This window comes from Macaca nemestrina, unplaced genomic scaffold (genome assembly GCF_043159975.1).
Source record: "Macaca nemestrina isolate mMacNem1 unplaced genomic scaffold, mMacNem.hap1 Scaffold_47, whole genome shotgun sequence".
NCBI lineage: Eukaryota > Metazoa > Chordata > Mammalia > Primates > Cercopithecidae > Macaca > Macaca nemestrina.
This window is the reverse complement of record NW_027257676.1, coordinates 301,923-322,845: the sequence shown is the minus strand read 5'-3', so window position 1 is coordinate 322,845 and position 20,923 is coordinate 301,923. Positions and strand designations below refer to the sequence as shown.

General features: G+C 41.1%; 1 long non-coding RNA gene across 2 annotated transcripts; it reads right to left on the bottom strand.

Moving 5' to 3' along the window:
- Positions 1-5,818: 5,818 nt before the first annotated feature.
- On the bottom strand, positions 5,819-17,399 carry LOC139361394 (uncharacterized). Of its 2 annotated transcripts, XR_011618963.1 has the most exons (4): positions 17,201-17,399; positions 10,646-11,350; positions 8,169-8,281; positions 5,819-5,885 (listed from the first exon to the last, which is right to left on the bottom strand). It is a non-coding gene; the product is annotated as an uncharacterized lncRNA (long non-coding RNA). The 2 variants fall into 2 exon arrangements; XR_011618962.1 differs by lacking the exon at positions 5,819-5,885 and having other exon boundaries at positions 7,919-8,281.
- Between the last annotated feature and the right edge of the window lie 3,524 nt (positions 17,400-20,923).

Sequence of the window (20,923 nt, the reverse complement as noted above, 5' to 3'; positions counted from 1 at the left end):
GAGTTCTAGTTTGATTGCACTGTGGTCTGAGAGACAGTTTGTTCTAATGTCTGTTCTTATACATTTGCTGAGGAGTATTAATTATACCAACTTTTGAAGAAGAGAATGCTTAAGCGAGTGTTTCCGTGTATTTGTGAATTTTTCACTTTTCTTCCAGTTATTGACTTACACTTTCAGTCCATTTTGGTTATACATCTGTAAAATTTCAATTAAAAAAAAACTTTTGACTTCTTTTGTGGCCTAACAAGTGCTCTGTTCAAGATAATTTTTATGAGCTGTTGAGAAGGGCATGTAACCTGATGTCATTGAGGTATGATTTCTCTACTCCGTAAGGCATACTTTTCTTCATCTGCTCTGGAGTCCTCTGCCCTCCTATCAATTTTTATTCATATTTTATTATTCATTACTGAAAGTGAGATATTGAAATATTCTTTTACCTATCTATTGCTTCAATTCTGTTAATATTTGCTTTATATGTAACCATGTGAGACAGACACACACCCAACCCCCTGTACACGAATACATGTATACATACATTTGTCATAGGTTCCCAGTGAATGAACCCCTTTCTTATTGTTTAATGTCCTTTTTTGTCTCTTGTGACTTTTAACCTAAAGTATATTTTATAAAATATGATAATTTTTGACTTAAGGTATATTTCATGTAATATAATCTTGACCTCTCCTGATCTCATTTGGTCAATATTTACAGAGGATAACTACTTCCATCCTGCCAGTTTTAGTCACTTTTCACCATTAGATATAAAGTGACTCTTGTAGACAAACAAAATTGGTTTTGGCTTCTGAATTATTATTATTATTATTATTATTATTATTATTATTTTGAGATGGAGTCTCACTCTGTCACCAAGCTGGAGTACAGTGGCACGATGTTGGCTCACTGCAAGTTCTGCCTTCCGGATTCAAGCAATTTTTCTGCCTCAGCCTCCCTAATAGCTGGGACTAGGACACGCACCACCACACGCAGCTAATTTTTGTATTTTTCATAGAGATGGGGTTTCACCATGTTGGCCAGGATGGGATCAATCTCTTGACCTCGTGATCCGCCTGCCTCAGCTTCCCAAAGTGCTGGGTTTATAGGTGTGAGCCATCATGCCAGGCCTCTAAATAATTTTCATAAACCTTTTCATTTGGTGTATGCCTTTTGATTTGGAACTTTATTTAATTACTATTTCAACAGATTTATGAAAAGAAAGTACTTACTATTGCCATTTTATTGTTTTGGTTTCTTTAGCTTTTTCTTCTCTCTTTCTGTTTTCCTTTTTGTCTTTTTGATATTCATGTTGATATGCTTTCACTGCTTTATTATTTTCTTTTGTGTATTTATATAGGCATTTTCTCTGTGGACCCCTTGGTGATTATATAAAACTCAAAGATACAACAGAATATTTTAATCTGGTAAAAACATAACTTGAGTTGTGTGCAAAAATTTTCCCTTATTATATTTGTCCTCAACTTTATGTTACAGATATCAATTTTATCTTATGTTAAATACACACTGACAGATATTTATGATTATTTTTATGCTTTTATCTTTAAAATTTTAGAGAATAATTAAAACGGTTTACAACATCATTATGCTAATGCTACAGAATTTTATTTTTGTGTACGTGCACGTATTTTCTAGATAATTATATGTTTTTATGTAATTATGTGTTGTTTTCTAGCATCATTTTTTTAAATGAAAGTGATTCCTTTCATTAGTTCTTATGAGGCAAGTATAGTGCTGATATACTTTGCAGCATTTGGTTTTATAGGAAGGTTATTATATTTTTCATTTGGTAGAAAAGTTTTGAAAGTTATGTTAGCATTGCTTGAAAGCTTTTTTGTCAGCAGTTTGACCATATGTCACAATTCCCTTCTGGTCTGCAAGGTTTTCATGGATAAATTCAATGGTCATAGGAGCACACTTACAAATGACACATCAGTTTTCACTTGCTCTCAATAGTCTCAGCTTGTCTGACTTTTAAAATCTTCTCTTGTATATGTGTCTTGTTATGAATTTCTTTGTGTGTACTCTAGTTGGAGTTTGTTGAGCTTGATTTTTTACATCCCTTTTTCTTAAATTTGAGAATTTCCCAGTCATTATTTCTTCTTGTAATTTTCACCTCCACAATTTGTTTCTTTGCTATTTTAACTTTTGTTGATAATCTCATTTCCCTGATTTTTGAGCATTATTCAGTTTATTTTGAATTTTTAAAATTATTTTATACATCTCCATGTTTTATGGTTGCTTTCTGTAATTTTAAATTTTTTTATTGGACCACGTTATCCTGATATTTTGTACACATTGTATTCCTTGGTTGATTTTTTTTTTAACAATAAAAAAAAAGCTATATGTCACAATCTTTATAATGTGGTTTCATCCTGACAGTCTGAAACCTATTGTCTGTGCTAGACATTCTGAGAGCCTCTCAAATCTGTGGTTAGGATATGTCTGGAATGGTGTGATTATTTTTCAGTTAAATTCCGTGTTTCTTCTTAAAAGGCTGTAATCATTTCCTACACATTTGAACCGTCTGTAGTAGTGCAGTCTCTCTGTTGCTGTAACAATCATTTACCACTGATAGCAGCATACCCAAGCTGTCTTTCAGGTTTATCCCACCATTCTTTTCAGTAGCCTGTTTCACAGGAGACCAAAACCCATCTTTTGAAACATCTAAGCCAGAAGTAAGCATACGTTTGTGAAAATCATCTTTCTCTTTTGAGGAAGTGGCCAGGAGTTGGCAGTTTACTCCTAAAGGCACCATGCTGTATTGCAAAGGAGGAAAGGGTGCCTTGGGTAAATGTAACAAACTCCTTCCCCTTTTATGTGGCTTTTTGCATTGTCCTCAGCTGGGGGCCTGGAAACACTTAACTCATTTATAGAGTTCCCAAATAGGCATTTTAGTCAGTATGTTGTTGTTACATATATATGTCTATGAAGCTATTAGGGCCTATGGTATTTTGTTTTGCCATCTTGCTAACGTACTTGATACAATTTTATATGTTAGAGTTATATAGTATATTTATCAAAGTCTAGTTTTGGGGTAATTTATTATTTTTATGTTTTGCAGCTATGTATTCTCAATACACTGAAGAGCTTTGGCCAGAGAAAGGCCCAAAATATTCATTGCGAGAAGCACTACTGAGAAGATACAGAATATGTGGACATGGGAATTTACAATGTAGGAAAGGCTGTAGAAGTGTAAGTAAGGTGCAGAAAGGATGTTATAACAGACTTAACCAATCTTTGTCAACTACACATAGTAAAATATTTCAATGTAATAAATGTGTGAAAGTCTTTAGTAAATTGTCAGATTTAAATAGACATAAGATAAGACATACTGGAGAGAAACCTTTCAGATGTAAAGCATGTGGCAAATTTTTTCACATGTTCTCACTCCTAACTCAACATCAGAGAATCCACACTAGAGAGAGTCCCTACAAATGTGAAGAATATGGCAAAGCCTTTAACTGGCCCTCAAACCTTGTTAAACATGAGAGAATTCATACTGGAGAGAAACCCCACAAATGTGATGAATGTGGCAAAGGCTTTTTACAGTCTGCAAACCTTATTATACACAAGAGAATTCATACTGGAGAGTCACCCTACAAATGTGACGAGTGTGACAAAGCCTTTAAGTGCATCTCAGTCCTGACAAAACATAAGAGAATTCATACTGGAGAGAAGCCCTACAAATGTGAGGATTGTGGCAAAGCCTTTAAATGGTTCTCAACTTTTAGTAGCCATAAGAGAATTCATACTGGAGAGAAACCTTACATTTGTAAAGAATGTGGCAAAGCCTTTAAAGAGGCCTCATACCTTAGTGGACATAAGAAAATTCATACTGGAGAGAAACCCTACAAATGTGAAGAATGTGGCAAAGCCTTTATGTGGGTCTCATGCCTTACTAGACATATGAGGACTCATACTGGAGAGAAACCCTATAATTGTGATGAATGTGGCAAAGCCTTTAAATACTCCTCAAACCTTAATGCACATAAGAAAACTCATACTGGAGAGAAAGCCTACAAATGTGGAGAATGTGGGAAAGCCTTTAAGTATCGCTCAACCCTTAGTAAACATAAGAGAATTCATTGTGGAGGGAAACCCTACAAATGTGATGAATGTAGCAAAGCATTTAAGTCCACCTCAGACCTGACAAAACATAAGATAATTCATACTGGAGAGAAACCCTACAAATGTGAGGATTGTGGCAAAGCCTTTAAACGGTTCTCAATCCTTACTAGACATAAGAGAATTCATACTGGAGAGAAACTTTACATTTATAAAGGGTGTGGCAAAGCCTTTAAACAGGCCTCAGTCCTTAATGGACATAAGAAAGTTCATACTGGAGAGAAACCCCACAAATGTGAAGAGTGTGGCAAAGCCTTTAAGTGGTTGTCATGCCTTACTAGACATAAGAGGAGTCACACTGAAGAGAAACCCTGTACTTGTGACGAATGTGGCAAAGCCTTTAAATACTCTTCAAACCTCAAGGAACATAAGAAAATTCATACTGTAGAGAAACCCTACAAATGTGAAGAATGTGGGAAAGCCTTTAAGTGTCACTCATCTGTTACTGATCATAAGAGAATTCATACTGGAGAGAGACCCTACAAATGTAAAGAATGTGACAAAATCTTTAACTGGGCCTCCAGCCTTCTAAAGCATAAGAGAATTCATACTGGAAGGATATCTTACAAATGTGAAGAATGTGGCAAAGCCTTTACATCTTGTTCAAGCCTTTCTAATCATAAGATACTTCATACTTGAGAGAAAGTCTAGAAACCTGAAAAATGTGACAGAGTTTTATCCAGAACTCAAACGCTTCTAAATATAAATCATAATGGAGAGAAACCCTAAAAATGTGAAGAATGTTACAAAGCCTTTAAATGTTTGTCACATATTACTGTACACTGTACATAGGAGCATTGATACTGGAGAGTGCCCCTACCAATACAAAGAAAGGGGTATTATATTTAGTCAGTGCTCACAGCTTATACTATATGAAAGCAATTATAGTTCAGAAATATTGTAAAAACACAAAGAATGTGGCAAAACATTTCTGTATAAATTCTACTCAACTTTAAATACTTCATACTTAATTAAAGCATTATACATGTAATTAAGACTTTTTAGAAAACATAAGCCTTTAAACTGAACAAGAGTGTTGATTCTGAAGATAAATATTAAAACTGTAAAGACGGTGTAATCACCTCACTTTGATCACAGATATTTTTGTACACATATTTTATGCCAGAGGAAAACCCTGAAGATGCTTCGAAAACTTTATTAAACATCAGAAAATTTGTATTCAAGAGAAACACTATAAATATATTGAATGTGGAAGAACATTTTTTTCTTTGTCATTTATTATTTTTGTTGGGACAACATATATACATATATACAAAATACCTACTGTCAGAATCCTCTTTTATAACTTCATTTGATTTATAAAAATGGGACAGCAAAATAACTTAGGTCACTAATACTGTACAAAAATAAAACTGATTAAACAATTCTAAAGATCAGCATCTTACAGTATTACAGATCATCTGTTGTGAAAGAACATCTCAGTCTATCCAGAGTACTGTGCTAAATCTATCTGAAACTGACAAACTAATCAGTTTCTGTAATACCAAATTCCACATAGAATTCTCAAAAGCAGCATGATGTGGAGCTAAACTTTAGACTTTAAAACTTTAAGCCAGGGCATCATTCCACAATGGTGAAAGGCTATTTTATTGCCTAACCAAGGAGTGGAGATATATTAACTCTAAAACTATTACATTTTCCAGAATATGACAACTACTTACAGTATTAGATAAAACAGCTTTTCTTTCTTGTTAAACACCTGCAATAGTCTTTCATAAATTCAGCTAGGTTAAAAAAGTAAAGAAAAATTACTATCCTGCATTTGAATTTTCATAAGTTATATCCATGGTCTTTTTAATATAAAAAGTAATTGTTTCATAGTTTTAGTGTTCAACGAACTCAGTAGTCCTATTTGAACCGTATCTTTATATAGTAAATCTAATTTGAATGCTGTTTCCTGTTTTGTGATGTTTTAAAACAGAATTTAATTACAAAGAATAAAAAGTCTTGAGTTCATATGTTACATAACTATAACATATAAGAGCATATCAAATGTATGTTTGTCAATAACTTGAAAAGGCAAATAACAACGTTTTAGGGAAGCAAATTGTGCATTTTTTAAAAACAAGTTGATGCATTTATATCCATCTAAGTGCTGGACAAGGCCACATATAGATTTACTCCTGAAACTATATAGACTGTCTTTCACTGACTTTGCTTTGCTTTATTTCATTTCTTTGAGGGAAAGATGACTTTACAAGTTCAACCCCAAACTCTTCACTCACTAAAAGGCAGCATGCAGAATTTCATAAGCAGAACCATTCTGTGAGCTGAGTAAGAAATAGGCAGCCTAACCTATTTCGTATGAAAGAACAGATGACCTTAAAACTTATTTTGGACACAAAAATTAAAATTTGGTTTAAAAATAAGTGTTTCTAAAATCTGAAACAGAGGTAGAAAGTGTTTGTTAGTGGAAACACATTTGTTTAAAAACCACAGCTTAGATGAAATCAGACAGACAAAATGTCTGCATTTAGGCATTTGACAGAATCAGTGTTGAATATAGAAAAGAAAACAAAGCTAAAATTATTACATAAATTGTTTTTATGTAATTTTAAAAGGAGATTAATGTTGAAGAGGTGTATTTACATTCAAAGTGTACCTTTTTCCATCGAACTGTAGAATTCTCCATTGAATTTTAGAATTTTTGAAAAGCAAATGTTGATCCAATTCAAATTTTAAATACCTTCATGCTTTTCCTTGATACCTGTTGTTCATGTAATAGCACTGAGTCAACAACTGTTGCTGCATCAGAGCTATGAGGGTTTTTTTTTTTGTATTAGATGGGCATCATTCATAAATTATTCCGTGGATGAGTGAGGACAGTGAAATGCAAGATCTCTGATGAAAATATAAATGGAGAAGTTCTTTTTGGTTGAGTTAAGCCTGGTAAGAGATGCATGAGGTGGATGTTTAGAGTAATATTCATCTGCATTTTAATGAAAAGGAAACATTTTAAATGTTTGTAGTAAACAGTTTTACCAATTGCAGTTTTATGTAATAAAATGAAGTTAGTGTTGTAACACTTTTTTTTGAGATTATGTGTGAGCCTAATTTGTTTTAAATTCAAATTGTGTTTAATGTATTAAGACTATAATGCATGTAATGAAGTGTTATCTTGCCACCAACATTAAATTGTCCTCTTACTCAAGGATATAAAATATGGTAACAATATATTATTTGGTAACATAGTGAAATGACATATCCAGTAATCCCTGTTCCCAGTGACTTTACACATAACTTAAAGAACTTTGCTCCCATAGACTGTATTTTATTTTTGTTTAAAGTTATTTAAAGTTATGTTTAATTTTTGTGAGTATGTAGATGTATATGTTTATGAGCATATATGGAATATTTTGATACAGTCATTACATGTGTAGTGATCTCATTAGAGTAAAGGAGATAGCTATTATCTCAAGCATGTACCCTTTGTGTTACAAATAATCTAATTATACTTCTTATTTTTAAAATGTACAACTAAATTTTTAAGGATTACATGATTATTATGATCACAATGAAAACTTGTAGGAGTTCAAATAAAATCTATATATTTTTGAGTCCTGAATGACTATTAACAAAATTTTGTCCTGTATTTTTATTTGAACATGTGTCCTCTTTCCCTACAAACATATAACATATACAGATTTTTAGTTTTGATTTACATAGAGTTAAATGTACAAAGCCCTTACTCTAAAGATAATCTTTAGATGTAAGGGAATTATGAGGCAAGTAATTGGGTTCGTGTGCGTGTGTGTGTACCTATTTTGAAAAGAAAAGAATATTGAAAGAAAACAATTTTTGTAGGGTTGGTAATTTACTAGAAAACTAATAGTGTGATTTGGCCATGTGTCCCCACCGAAACCTCATGTCGAATTGTAATCCCAAGTGTTGGAGGAGAGACCTGGAGGGAGGTGATTGAATCATGGGGACCTACATTCACCTTGCTGTTCTCATGATAGTGAGTGAGTTCTCATGAGATCTTTTTAAAAAGAGTGTGGCACTCTCACCTTGTCTTTCTCTTTTTCCTCCTCTGGCCATGTAAGTTGTGCCTCCTTCCCGTTTGCCGTCTGCCATGATTGTAAGTTTCCTGAGGCCTCCCCAGCCATGTGTTCTGTACAGCCTGCGGAACTATGAGTCAATTAAACCTCTTTTCTTTATAAATTACTCAATCTCGGGTAGTATTTTATAGCAATGTAAAAGTGGACTAGTACAACTAGCAACTTCACAGATTCTGAAAACAAATCTGTATTCTCTGATTTGTATTGAACTTATTTTTGTAAAATATTATGGCTCATGATTCAGAATCTCCCCATGCAAATTCTGTCTTTATTTGCCTGCCACTCATGCTAGAATCATAATTGTTTTGTTTCTTGTAATATTTTTGCTTCATGAAGTATTCTTTATATGAACTGGTCAGGGATTATAAAAATAATTTTTATGAAATTTAGAAGTGCACAGAAAATAATTTTCAGAGCAAGTAATACCACATTGATTATATTATTTTTCACTGTCTTATGAGCTACAGTGGGCCATGAAGATATCCATTAAAAACAAACATTAAAATATAAAATGTGGCCTAAAAGTATCAAAAGAAGAGAGGGAGAACCTCACAGCAAAGCCCACATTAGAGCTGGGTGTAGCCCAGCAGTTGTTGCTGGACTTTCCTGTGGGTGAAAGAAGCTTAGGGTGGGGCCCTCTACTGTTGTTCACTGCTGATGGGTGCAGGAAGACCTGCTTGGTGTCTCAGGACTTTTGCCTACCTGGTCTTGGCTCTGCTAAGAGTTTCTTTCCAGTGGGGAAGTTGTGCCCCCAGCCCATGTCCACCCCTCATGGGGAGCCATGCTCAGTGTCTGGGGATGAGGACCGTCAGTCCACTAACTGGGGGTCCACCTGGCCTGTGCACATGGCTGCCTCCCAGGCCCAGGCCCACAACCACTGGCAACCCTTGACCAGTCATTCTCAGCCAAGTCCCCACATCATGGTGTGCCCATGTCACAGGGCTCAGGAGTCCCGCAGGACACAATTGCTCACCCATAGAATCCTGCCTCAAAGTCTCAGGTTCTCATGTAAGGCAGGATGATGAGGGGGCAACCATGCCTTTGACTTGTCCTGCATCTGAACTGGGCACAGTTCTTTCTGCTCCATGTATGTTACCTCATCAAATAGCAGCCCCATGCTGGAGGTAGGCACAGGGAGGTTAAGCAACTTGCCCAAGGTCACACAGCCAGGAAATTGACCAGTTAGGATTTGAACCTGGGTTGCCTGGCTCTGGAAACCTAAGGTCCCTGAGAACTCCATTATGGTATAAGTGTGGCACCTCCCAGGCCCCCAGCTCTCACTCCGTCAGGCCCTGCTTGCCTCTCAAACACCCCTAAGACCAGATCACAGGGTTGACTCCAGGCATTGAACCAACACTGCACCCTACAGGCTGGGTCCACTGGTTTCTGCCCTGGGCTCGGGACTTAACCAGCTGCATGTAGCTGCTTGGAAGGCTCTGGCAACTGAAACCCTCCAGTTCCAGTGCACTCATCACCACCCCCAACCTGATTGTTCCTGTGACCTTGTTCAGCTTGACTCAGATGATGCCATCTAACACAAGGTAGCTCCCCATGCTGATCAGCCCCGAGAGGCCCTCCCCTGCTCCCCACCTCCACCATTGGTCTCTCTCCCCCAATATCTTCAAGTTATCAAGGTTGCAAACTTTTCTGCCTCTTCCCAGTCTTAGCCGCTAGATGGCACGTCCCAGCACTTGTCTGTAATCATCCCTCACCTCTCTGACAGATTCTTGGGTTCATGTCCTCTCCAAGGACCCTTCCTTGCAGCATTTCTGGAAGCAACATTTGAACTGCAAGCTTGCTATAGACACAGGACAACAGGCAACCTCTCACTTCTCACCAACTCACTGATTTCTGCCTCACAATCAGCCATTTTCAGTTGTTGCAGATTTTTATCTGTATTTAACTTCAGATTTTAAAAGTACATAATTATATCTTATGTAAACATATGTAGTGCCTTACATTTAAAGCTTTTCTATTGCATTTGTGCTGTTGGAAAATAGAGTTGTAACCCTCTTAACACACACACTTGGCAGTCTAGTTACTTCCCAACAGGGTTTCTACTGTTATGAATGCGTAAATAATGTTCACACCCCAGCCATGTGCAGAACTGTGGTTTCATTTTCTCTTAAGTAACCTTTTTTTGCCTGCATTAACAAATGTTTTGTTATTTTATTTGCAACAATTTCTAGGCAGCTGCCACTCATTAAGTTCTACCTATTGTAAAGAGACAAAATTTCTCTGAAAATGGGCTACTGGGTTCTGTTTCTTTCATTGGCTTATTTCTCTTGGATGCATTTTTGTGTTTTCTTCACTGTGTTCTGGTTGCTCTCTAGTTCTTATGCTAACCAGAACACGTTGGGGAGTGAGACGGACAGCTATTAATCATTCCACTGAGAAACAGGCAGGAATCAGGACTGTCAACCTACCTGTAGGCCACAGGGCAGTCAGTGGCTGTCTTGGGACTTGCTTTTGCCATCAACCAGGGGATTCTTGGGTCTTGCTTGGGTTTGCATTTCTTGTCCTGGTTTTTCCTTTTGTCCATGTCCTTTATTTCCTAGAGCACATCCTCTTGTAGCTTTCTGAGAAATGGTTCATGGGAGTTAAATTTTGAAACATTTTTATCTTTGAAATTGTCTGTGTGCAACAAACACTACTGATGGTGTGTTTGAACATTGGTGCCTAGATTGGAAATTCTTAATCCTCAGGATTTTGAAGGTGTTGGTTCATTGTCATCAATATTCTGGTTGCTGTTACGTGTAAAGCCATTTTTATTCCTGGTCCTGTGTATATGGTCTGCTTTGTTTTCCTCACTGGAAGCTTCTGAATGCATCTCTTTTCCTCAGTGTTATGACACATTATGGTGCTATGTCCTGGTGTGGGTTAATCCTCATTACTTGGGCTGAGTATGTCTGTACTCTTTCTCAGTTTTTTTTTTTTGCTCTCCCTTTTTGGTCAGCTGCAGGACTCCTGCATCCATCTTCCAATTTTATCCCATTTTCCATCTCTCAGAGGAGGCTGAGCAGTGCATTTGGGGAGAGTGTGGGCTCCTGGGTTGGATTCCAGTTCTGCCAGTCACTCTGTGTAGGACCTTTGGAAAATCATTTCAACTGCTTTTGCCTCAGTTTTCTCATCTATAAAAGGAGATTCATAGACAGAAATAGAGTTATTTGAGATTAAATGGAATTGATTCATAATAATGATGATGAAGATGATGATGATGATTTTAAATGGGTCTCCTTTAAAGTAGTCTCTTAATAGGCATTTGGGTATTACCAAGAACCCAAAAGAGAGAGGCTCTGGAGGGGGGCAGCTTGGCTCTGTCCTCACATGTCACTGCCAGCAGCTGGGCCCATACAGAATACCCACCTGGAGGTTCCTGTTCCTGCAGCAGCAGCCCAGGCTGGTCCCCACTTCCCAGCCACCTAGCCATCCCCCTGTGATGCATCTCCCTTCCTGAGCAGCTGTGTTTGGCAGAGACTTACTCGTGGGCATGCTTCTGTCTGGGTGCTTTTGTTGGAATCACATACCCACGTATGTTAATGTAGGTGAAACACAGGGTCAGAGGCTAAGCGCTAGTCCTAGGGCTGCTGAATGACTTTGGATAGGTAACTTCCCAGCTGGCCTCAGTTTCCCACTCATAACAGAAGCCTGGCCTTGTTGACCCCAAAGTGTCTCTCACCTCCACATCTTGGATTAGGTGCACTTGAGACCATGTTCCCGGCCAACGGAACCTCTGTAACCAGTGGCCCCTCCAAGTGTTGACATTCCCATCCCCTGCACCACATTCCTTCATTATGAGCTTCTATCCCCAAGCTGACCACAAATTTTAATTGGAGACAAATCTAATATATTTCTCCCCTTAGTCCCACCATAACCCAGTCCAGAGCCATCCTGGACACAGGCTGTCATGGCTTCTGATGTGCTTGGCTCCTCTCTCTAACTTGGCAGGACACCATCCTTGAAAGCCCTTGCCTTATTATCTTTGAAATAATCTGTATTAGTCCATTTTCACAGTGCTGTAAAGAACTACTGGAGACTGGGAAATTGATAAGGAAAATAGTTTTAATTGAGTCACAGTTCTACATGGCTGGGGAGGCCTCGGGAGACTTACACTCATGGCAGAAGGGGAAGCAGGCGTGTCTTACATGGCAGCAGGTGGGAGAGAGTGAGTGTGTGTAGGAGGAACTGTGAAACACTTATAAAACCATCAGATCTCAAGAAAACTCACTCACTATCATGAAAACAGCATGGGGGAAAGTACACCCATTATCTGATCACATCCCACCAGGTCCTGCCCTTGACACATGGAGTTCTGGGGATTACAATTCAATATGAGATTTGGGTGGGGACATAGAGCCAAATCATATCACAGCCCATAGATGTAGGCACTCATGCTGGCTGTGGCCAATTAAAACATGCAAGGGCACTGGCCCTCCTGGCTTGGCCCAGCCCGGCCTCCCTCCCTGGCTCTGAGGGACCATTGAACCTGGAGTTCAGAATTGGATCAATCACAAGTGCTGGGTTGGTCATGGAGCAGAGTGTGTTGACCTGTTGGGCACCTTCTTGGGACCACTGGCCTCCAGGGGCCAGCAGGAGGGAGTGACCCAGGCCCTGGCAGGAGGAGCCCCAACAGTATGCAGCTCTATCACCAGTGAATGTCTGTCACCAGCAGGAGCTCGCTGGCCTTGATGTGGTCTTCGAGGGCCTCACTTTGTCCAGGATGTCCACCTCCACAACCCTGAGGACATCAGTGATGGGAACCACTTATTTCAATTTGGTGGCACAATTCCAACCTCAGGGAAAAATCTAATCATGTGGGGAGGGCTTGAGAATAAAATACACATCATGTGTGCATGCAAGTGTGTGATACCCTGCACAGTGTCTACAGGAAGCTCCAAGAATAACAGTATTTCCTGAGGGCTTGTGGTGGTTGCCACACCCTCTTTAGCCCTTCTACCCCCCATGGTGCTATGCAGCATCTCATGGCTGATGCTGGGCTCGGCTGGGCTTCTGGGCAGAGACCGCCCATTACACAGGCACCTTGGGCTTCCCCACACTGTCTGGAGTTCCTGCAATCTTACTTTAAAAGATAAAAGTGACTCATTAAATAAAGAAATAACTGCTTGTTACTTAACAAAATCAATGCACCTTTTTATGAATAAATCCACACATCAGGACACTGTTCTTTGTCAAGCACATGTACCCTTTGGTTGCCAATGACCCCTGTACAGAGAGGTGAGCTGCGTGGGATTTGTTACCAGCACAGGGGCACCAAAAATTCACCACCAAGCTTGTCCAGTTCCCTCTTCATTCCTGTCTTTCAGGAGATACGGTCCCTCCTCCCTACTGACTTCAGAGGATATCTGGCTGCTGGGGCCCTCTGCTGAGGGGTGCTGTGGGGCTGTGGGGCTCCACTTCAGTGCCTGAGGCCCACCTCCTTGCTCACTAGTATGACAGCCTCCAGGGGAATTTCCATCACAACCAGAAGAGGAGGCCCCCAGGTGGTCTTTCTAGGGAGTCCCCCTCAGATGCCCTGTCCTCCACTACCCCTTGGAAGAGACCCCAGGATGCAGGTTGTTCCTGGACAGGCTTCCCTCTGTCCTGCCCCAGGCTGGCTGCCTGCCCTGGATGGCATCCTAGGGAGCAGGGCCAGGTCAGAGTACCCAGGACTGCACACCCTGTCCCCAGCAACAAGAACAGCTGAGGGGCTCAGAGAGCTGGGGGACTGACAGCTGAACACAGGCTGAGCGCATCAGTGTGTATTACTATGTGTGCAGGTCTGTGTGTGTTTTAGTATTGGCATGCATGTCAGTGTATGTTAGTGAGTGCACACAGTTCTATGTGTGTGTTAGTGTGGGCATGCATCAGTGTATATTAGTGTGTGCACACGGTTCTGTGTGTTAGTGTGTGCATGTGGCACCGTGTGTATGTTAGTGTGTGCATGTGGTACTGTGTGTATGTTAGTGTGTGCACATGGTTCTGTGTGTGTGTTAGTGTGGGCATGCATCAGTATGTGTGTTCGTGTTTGCACACATGTGTCAGTCCATGTGGCATTTGGGATTTCCTGTGGGACCCCTCCTGGCACAGACTGGCTTTGGAGCTCTGCCCAGTGCTCCTTGCTGTGGCTTCTGTCAGAAGGAATATGAGTAAAAGCCATCACCAGAAGATGCCTGAAATCATAATCTGGCCCGACCGAAAATGTAATGGCCACATAAAAGGCTTTTTAATTTTTTGCTTAAGATTTGGCAAGTATTTTATTAGTAAAATGTGCTCATGCATTTCTGTAAACATACAGATAGGATTGGTCATCCATGGCCTTCTAGTCACGGGCTCTCAGCTCCTATAGGCAGTGGGTCAGGGCTGGCCTGGGCTGTGGGGAGGCCCCAGGAGCCTTGTTGAGTCAGCTCCTCACATATCCTGCTCTTGCAGGACTGCTGCTTGTGTGCTGTGCTCCCGCTGGCATGGCGCACATGGTCAAAGCTTCCTAGTAGGAGCCACCCACTCACCCCCAAGGAGCCCCATGAAGGGCAGCTGGTCTCACATTAGGGAGTCTTTATCCAGAGGGAGGGGAGTACCTAGTGTGCTGAGTGCTCCTACATTACCCAGGAGGAGAAACCACATTGATGGGGCATGGAGGGGGCAGATTTCAGCCCTGTCCATCACATCACACACACTAGGGCTCCTTCTGTATCCCAGAAAGAAGCACCTAGGTACTCACCCCGACTGTGTCACCAGCCCCAGCCTCCTGATCCCCAGCCCTGCCCTGTCACACTTTCAGATCTTCAGACACACACTCTCCAGCCTCACTGCAGGTTGGGATGGGGTGGGCCCCCTTTTCTTCCCTCCCCAGAGTCCTCATAGATGAGGCTGGATGGCCCCAGACAGGCCACCATATAGTCACCATGAAAGGGACAACTAGAAGGATAGGGGACACAGAATTCACATTGTGTGGCTGGCGGGCTGGAGCTCATTTTCCCAGGAAAGGTCTATTTTGCAAATCAGAGAGGGTGGACTGAATCCAAACCTGAGCACTTGTACCTCAGCATGGTGGGCAGCAAGCCACAGCTCCAGGCCTCACCCAGTCATCCCACTGCTCAGGCTCACCACGGGCTGTCCTGCTGCTGAGGGGCCAGCATGACCAAGGAATAGTGACAGAGCCCCTCACTCACCCCATCCTAAGACTCTAACCACAGAGAAATCCCCCTCCCTGCAGTGTTATAATTTTTTAAAAATTGAATTCATTAAGAATTTTCCTGCACATACAACAAAAAGGCCCCCAAACAACCAAAGTGAAATAAAGTTAAACAAGTGAAAACCACGACCACCATCCTAAAATAGTCTTGTGGAGTCCGCCAAGCACCTGGTGCCCCATTACCCTATGTTTTTGTAATATTTTCAAAGTTAAGCTGTTTTCTACTCTTTGTCTTAAAGGGGGCCCTCAAATTGTACACAATGAAGGCCCACAAACCCTGGCCCTGCCCTGGTGAGGGGAATTCTCACTTGTCTTAGGTCCCCATGGCATGACTTAAGTAATCTGTTTCCTTGGCCAGTAGCAGGGAGAAATCAGAGGAACAGGGAAAGGTTCAGTTCCTGGGTGAGGCTGCAGCCTCAGGACCCCGGGTCCCCTGGCTGCAGGTCCCTCATCCTTGGAAATTAAAGTGGCATTCTGAGTAGAAAAGACACTGCCTGGTCTTCCCCCACCCACAGAGTCAGGAGTGGGTGACAAGGGTGCAGGCCCCTGGCCTCTGTTCCAGAGACCTGGTTTCATTGGTCAGGGGCACTGCTCACAGCCTCTGAGCAGCACCAGGCGGTGTGCGTGCCAGGGAGTGGCAGCTTCTGTTTATGATAGAGGCCTGGGAACCAAGATTGAATGGATTAGTTAAGATGATGTAAAAAAAATTGATCTGTGACCTACGATTTAGGGCCTCTGCTCCCTCTGGTATTTTGGCAGTGAGGGCTGGCCAGGAAATGGGACTGGACAATTGCCTGCCCTCCTGTGTTGGACAGTGGGTGGCAAACAGCTAGAGAAGTCCAGGCCTGCAGCTTGCCCTTATATGAAAACAAGCACATCGCAAGACAGGATCATTAACATAAAACATTTACAAAATTAAGCTCATGTAGGGTCATCTATCAAGTTTCAAACACTTCCAAGGATTGAATTTATAAAGATAATGTGTTCTGATCATGTAGAATTAAGTTAAAAATTAAAACAAATAGATAACCAGAATAAAAATATTTCAAGTTTGGGAATTAAGAAAACTTTTTTAAATAAAATATATGTCGAAGAAAAGAGGCACACTGGAAATAAAAATATTTTAAATTTAATGACAATAAAAATATATTATACCAATGTGTGTAATATGAAGTCAGACGTTTTTGAAGTAGACTTACACTACAAATGCATGATAAAGAAAAGAAGAAAGCCTGAAACTCACTTATCTGCAGTTATCTCAAGAAGTTAATTTGAAAACCTCAAAGTAAGAAGAAAGTTACAAAGATAAGAAATTGATTAAATAGAAAACAATCCTATAACTGTTAAAAAAAAATAATAATAACCGGGGAAGTTGGTCTCAGGGTTTTTAAGCAGTCCCCCAATTAGGGCGGATTCAGGAACCACAGAAAAACAAAGGACACGACGCGACGCAGCCCAAGCAGAGCCACAGAGACAGGCGATCCAGAAGGTGGGGCGAGTCGAAAACGAAAGCGATGCAGTATGAGACCCACATTGCTTTCAGGAGACATCACTTACACACAGACACACACACACACACACACACACACACACACACACACACACACACACGGCCACATACGCACGGAAACATACATCACTTGCAACATTCCCATAGCAACACACAGCCCAGCCCCTTCTGAGACTGCGCGGTACTGCTTTGCCACGAAGCCCTACCAGGGACAGCAGCCCCAGAAAACAGGTGGGCTGTACCTAGAAATGACAGGGGGAAACCCTCAAGAAGACTCACCCCCACATGGTCTAGGCAGGTCCGATGCCTCCTGCAGGTCCTTTAGGATCCTCAGGGATTTCGCGCTGTTATTTCTGAAGCTCTGCTTGAGATTTCTTCAGGCTGACTCGCCACTGCCGTCTGCTAGGATTGTGGGACTATCACGTGGATCCTTCAAAGACGACAAGAGAGAGTCCAACGCGGACGCACGTGCACAAACGTCTCCTCCGCCAAGCCACGGATACTTGTCGCCAGGCAGCAGTGGCAGTCACTGTGACGCGAGCCTTCCCTCACTACAAGCACATGGGGCCCAGAGACTGGCGCATGCGCATTCGCGAGGCAGCCTCGCGAGCTGAACTGTCAGGGCTGTCAGCCTGCCTAAGCAGCGGAAAATGGGACAGGCCGAGCCAGCCTGGTCTCGGGGAAAAGGCTGCCTGCGACAACCACTGCGGGACCCTAAAAGTCTTGACCATAGGGCCTCCTCCGGCCATCTCCGTGGCCGGGTCCTGCTAAAGGGGGAGGAGTTTCAAGAATGTGAGGTGGGCGCTGGAAACCGCTCTTCGGATTCCCTCGCCGAAAGAGGCTGTGCGCAGGAATTGGGTCCCACGGGGATGGGAATACAGTCTGGTGAGTTGATGAGGGGTCTCTGGGTGATGGAATCATCCCTGATACCCCTTAGGCGGGTGTCACTGACAGATAGCCGGGCCCTTGAGCTCATTGCCTCCCCTTTATCCTGGGCCTCCCAGACGCTCGTGCTTCTCAGCACAACTTTTTTGGGAATGGCAGGGACCGCGACAAAAACAAGGGCAATCTGGTACCGGGTCTTTGAAGTGGAAATGGTAACCCACAAGAGCAAATGAAGATGAGAGAGTGTCTCAGAGGCCGTCTGGGGTGACTGCAAGCCTGAAGAGCATGTCCAGGAGTGCTGGTGAGGGTCACCGTGGACCACCCACGGAAGATAAGGAAAATCATTGCTCGCCTAAGAGAACCAGAGGGCGTGTGCTGGAGTCCAAGCCACATTCAAAGACTCCTGCCAGAAGACCCAAGAGCCTCCTGCAACGTGAAAACCACCCCAGTCCCCACAACTAGACCACTACCCACAACCAGGAGTGCAGCCAGCCACTCCAATGTCCCTTTTGTTCCCTAAAATCTCTGGCAGCCAGAGTTCCATGGGGAGAGTTAGGAATCAACTAAAAGCATAATTACTAAGTCACAACAATTGTGGACAGCAAAAAGTTTTAGGATAGCCACTATTAATAAGCCAAAATTAAATAGAAATTTTTATTACTTCTGTTCCATACAAGAATTTTACAGAACAATTATAATTATGTATAATGTACACTAAGAAATATTACATTAAGTTTCCCATAACTTTGGAATTTATAGTAATAACATATTTTTACAAATATAGCACAAAAATTCTAACACCATTTCATATTTGACAATGCTTCCTGTATGATTTATATATTATATAAATTAAATATGTCATTTTTGGACTTTAGGAGAACTAATATCTAAAAGTTGAATCAGGTAAGAAAAAGAGACAATTTATAATATGATTATGGAAAGTTTGTCAAATATCAAAGGTTTAAATCATTTTATATTATAAAATAGAATTCTAGGTTACCATAAGTCATCCATTTAGCCAAAATGATAACTCAAAACATTTTAGAGGCAAAAACCTATACTCATTAATAGAGGGAAAACTTAGCTTTCTAAACAATCTGTTTCTTTTCTTTTCCTTATTTTTCTTATAGCTTATTCAAAAGGCAAACAGAAACTTTTCCTCATTACTTAATATCACATGAAAATCTTGTTCTAGAGAGAGAGCCAAATTTCACCTTTGCATCAGGATACTATTCATGTCAAACTCAATTCTTAATATAGCTTTACAGACAAATCTACCCAATTTTAATGTTTGACCATGAGGTAAGAGTCTCATTAAACTTTCCTATAACTCTTTACAATTTTCTGTTAAAGAGCAGATCAACACTCCAAGAAAACCATGCTGTGCTTTTATTTTAATGTTCAATTTATGAAAAATCTGAATACTTTTTTAACATTAGCCAATATGCACACACACAGAATTTCTTTTATAATATTAAATGTTTTACAAACCTTGCACAACTTGCCCAAACCTTTGGCTTAAAACAATCCTGTAACCCTCTAAACAAACCTGCCCCCACCAAATTTGCCATATTATCTTTTGCCAAAACACCTTGGATGTAAACCTGTTTCTTAAGTAGTCTCAATTACATGGAACAATGCTAACTCTTAGCAACTTTTAGTTTTGGTGAAAAACTTGGCAAATGTAAACCAAATATGAAATTATAAGCCCCCCCCCCCCAACGATCTGAATGAACTCCTCCTCTCAGCCAAGAACATTTCAGAGTTAATCAGAAAATCTAGTTCTGGTATTGTGGGAGGGGATTAGACATGCCTCATTATATACCTCCAGCATTAACATTAACACAAACATTAAGTCTGATAAGAAACATTTACAGTCTATTTCCTCTGAAGCCTGCTACCTGGAGGCTTCTTCTGCACAATAAAACCTTCGTCTCCACAACCCTTCATCTTGACTCAGCCACTCCTTTCTACTGCTGATAACTCTTCTAACCAACTACCAATCATAATATGTTTAAATCTGGCAAGTGTGGTTGCTCACGCCTGTAATGCCAGCACTTTAGGATGCCAAGGAGGGTGGATCCCTTGAGCTCAGGAGTTCCAGACCAGTCTGGGCAATGTGGTGAAACCCAGCCTCCACCGAAAAAAAAAAATACAAAAAAACTTAGCCGGGCAGACATGGTGGCAGGCATCTGTGGTCCTAGCTACTTGGGACACTGAAGAGGTAGGATCACTTGAGCTCAGTGGGCAGAGGTTGCAGTGAGCCAAGACCACACCACTGCACTCCAGCCTGGGTGACACAGTGAGACCCCATATCAAAAATAAATAAATTAATTAAAAAGAAGATGTTTCAATCTCCCTATGACCTGGAAGCCCTCACTTCAGTTGTCTTGCCCACTCAGATCAAACCAATGTAAATCTTACATGTATTGACTGATGCAGGATGTCTCCCAAAAATGCATAAAAACAAGCTGTGCCCCGACCACCTCGGGCACATATCATCAGGACGCCCCTGAGGCTGTGTGACAGGTGTGGCTTTAACCTTGGCAAAATAAACTTTTTAAATTGACTGAGACCTGTCTCAGATATTTTGGGTTCACAATTAGTAACCACAGGGATTCTGAGTGGAGGTGCCCCTGATGTTTGACAAATCTCCTGTCAGTGCTTGATACCAACTCGATCTATCTATCCTTATGGCTCAAACCAATGAGACAATTTGCGGAGACCTGGGGGTCCCCTCCCTCAAGAGAATCCCTAATATCCCCAGATTTGGTTGACATCTCAAGTTTATTTTCCTGTACAACTTCTTTTATGGAGTTTTGCTTGCTTCCGACAGTGAAGGCAAGTTGTCCTGCTTCCATACTGATAAAAGGCAGGTAACTCCTTTCTGGAGTTTCAGCTCACCTCCGATAGAAAAGGTGAGTTTGAGTTTCTTCTTGCTTCTAAAATGGCAGGGAGCAGTCTTCAGCCAGGGCCTCAATCCTAGGTAAGTACCTGAGTTGGGTTTCATTTGTTTTGTAAATTCTCCTTAATGACTAAAGGGTGCAACTGACAACCAGCTGGTCTTAATTTTCTCTTTCCATTAGAGCATTCCGTGATCATATTGTTGGCTTTCGT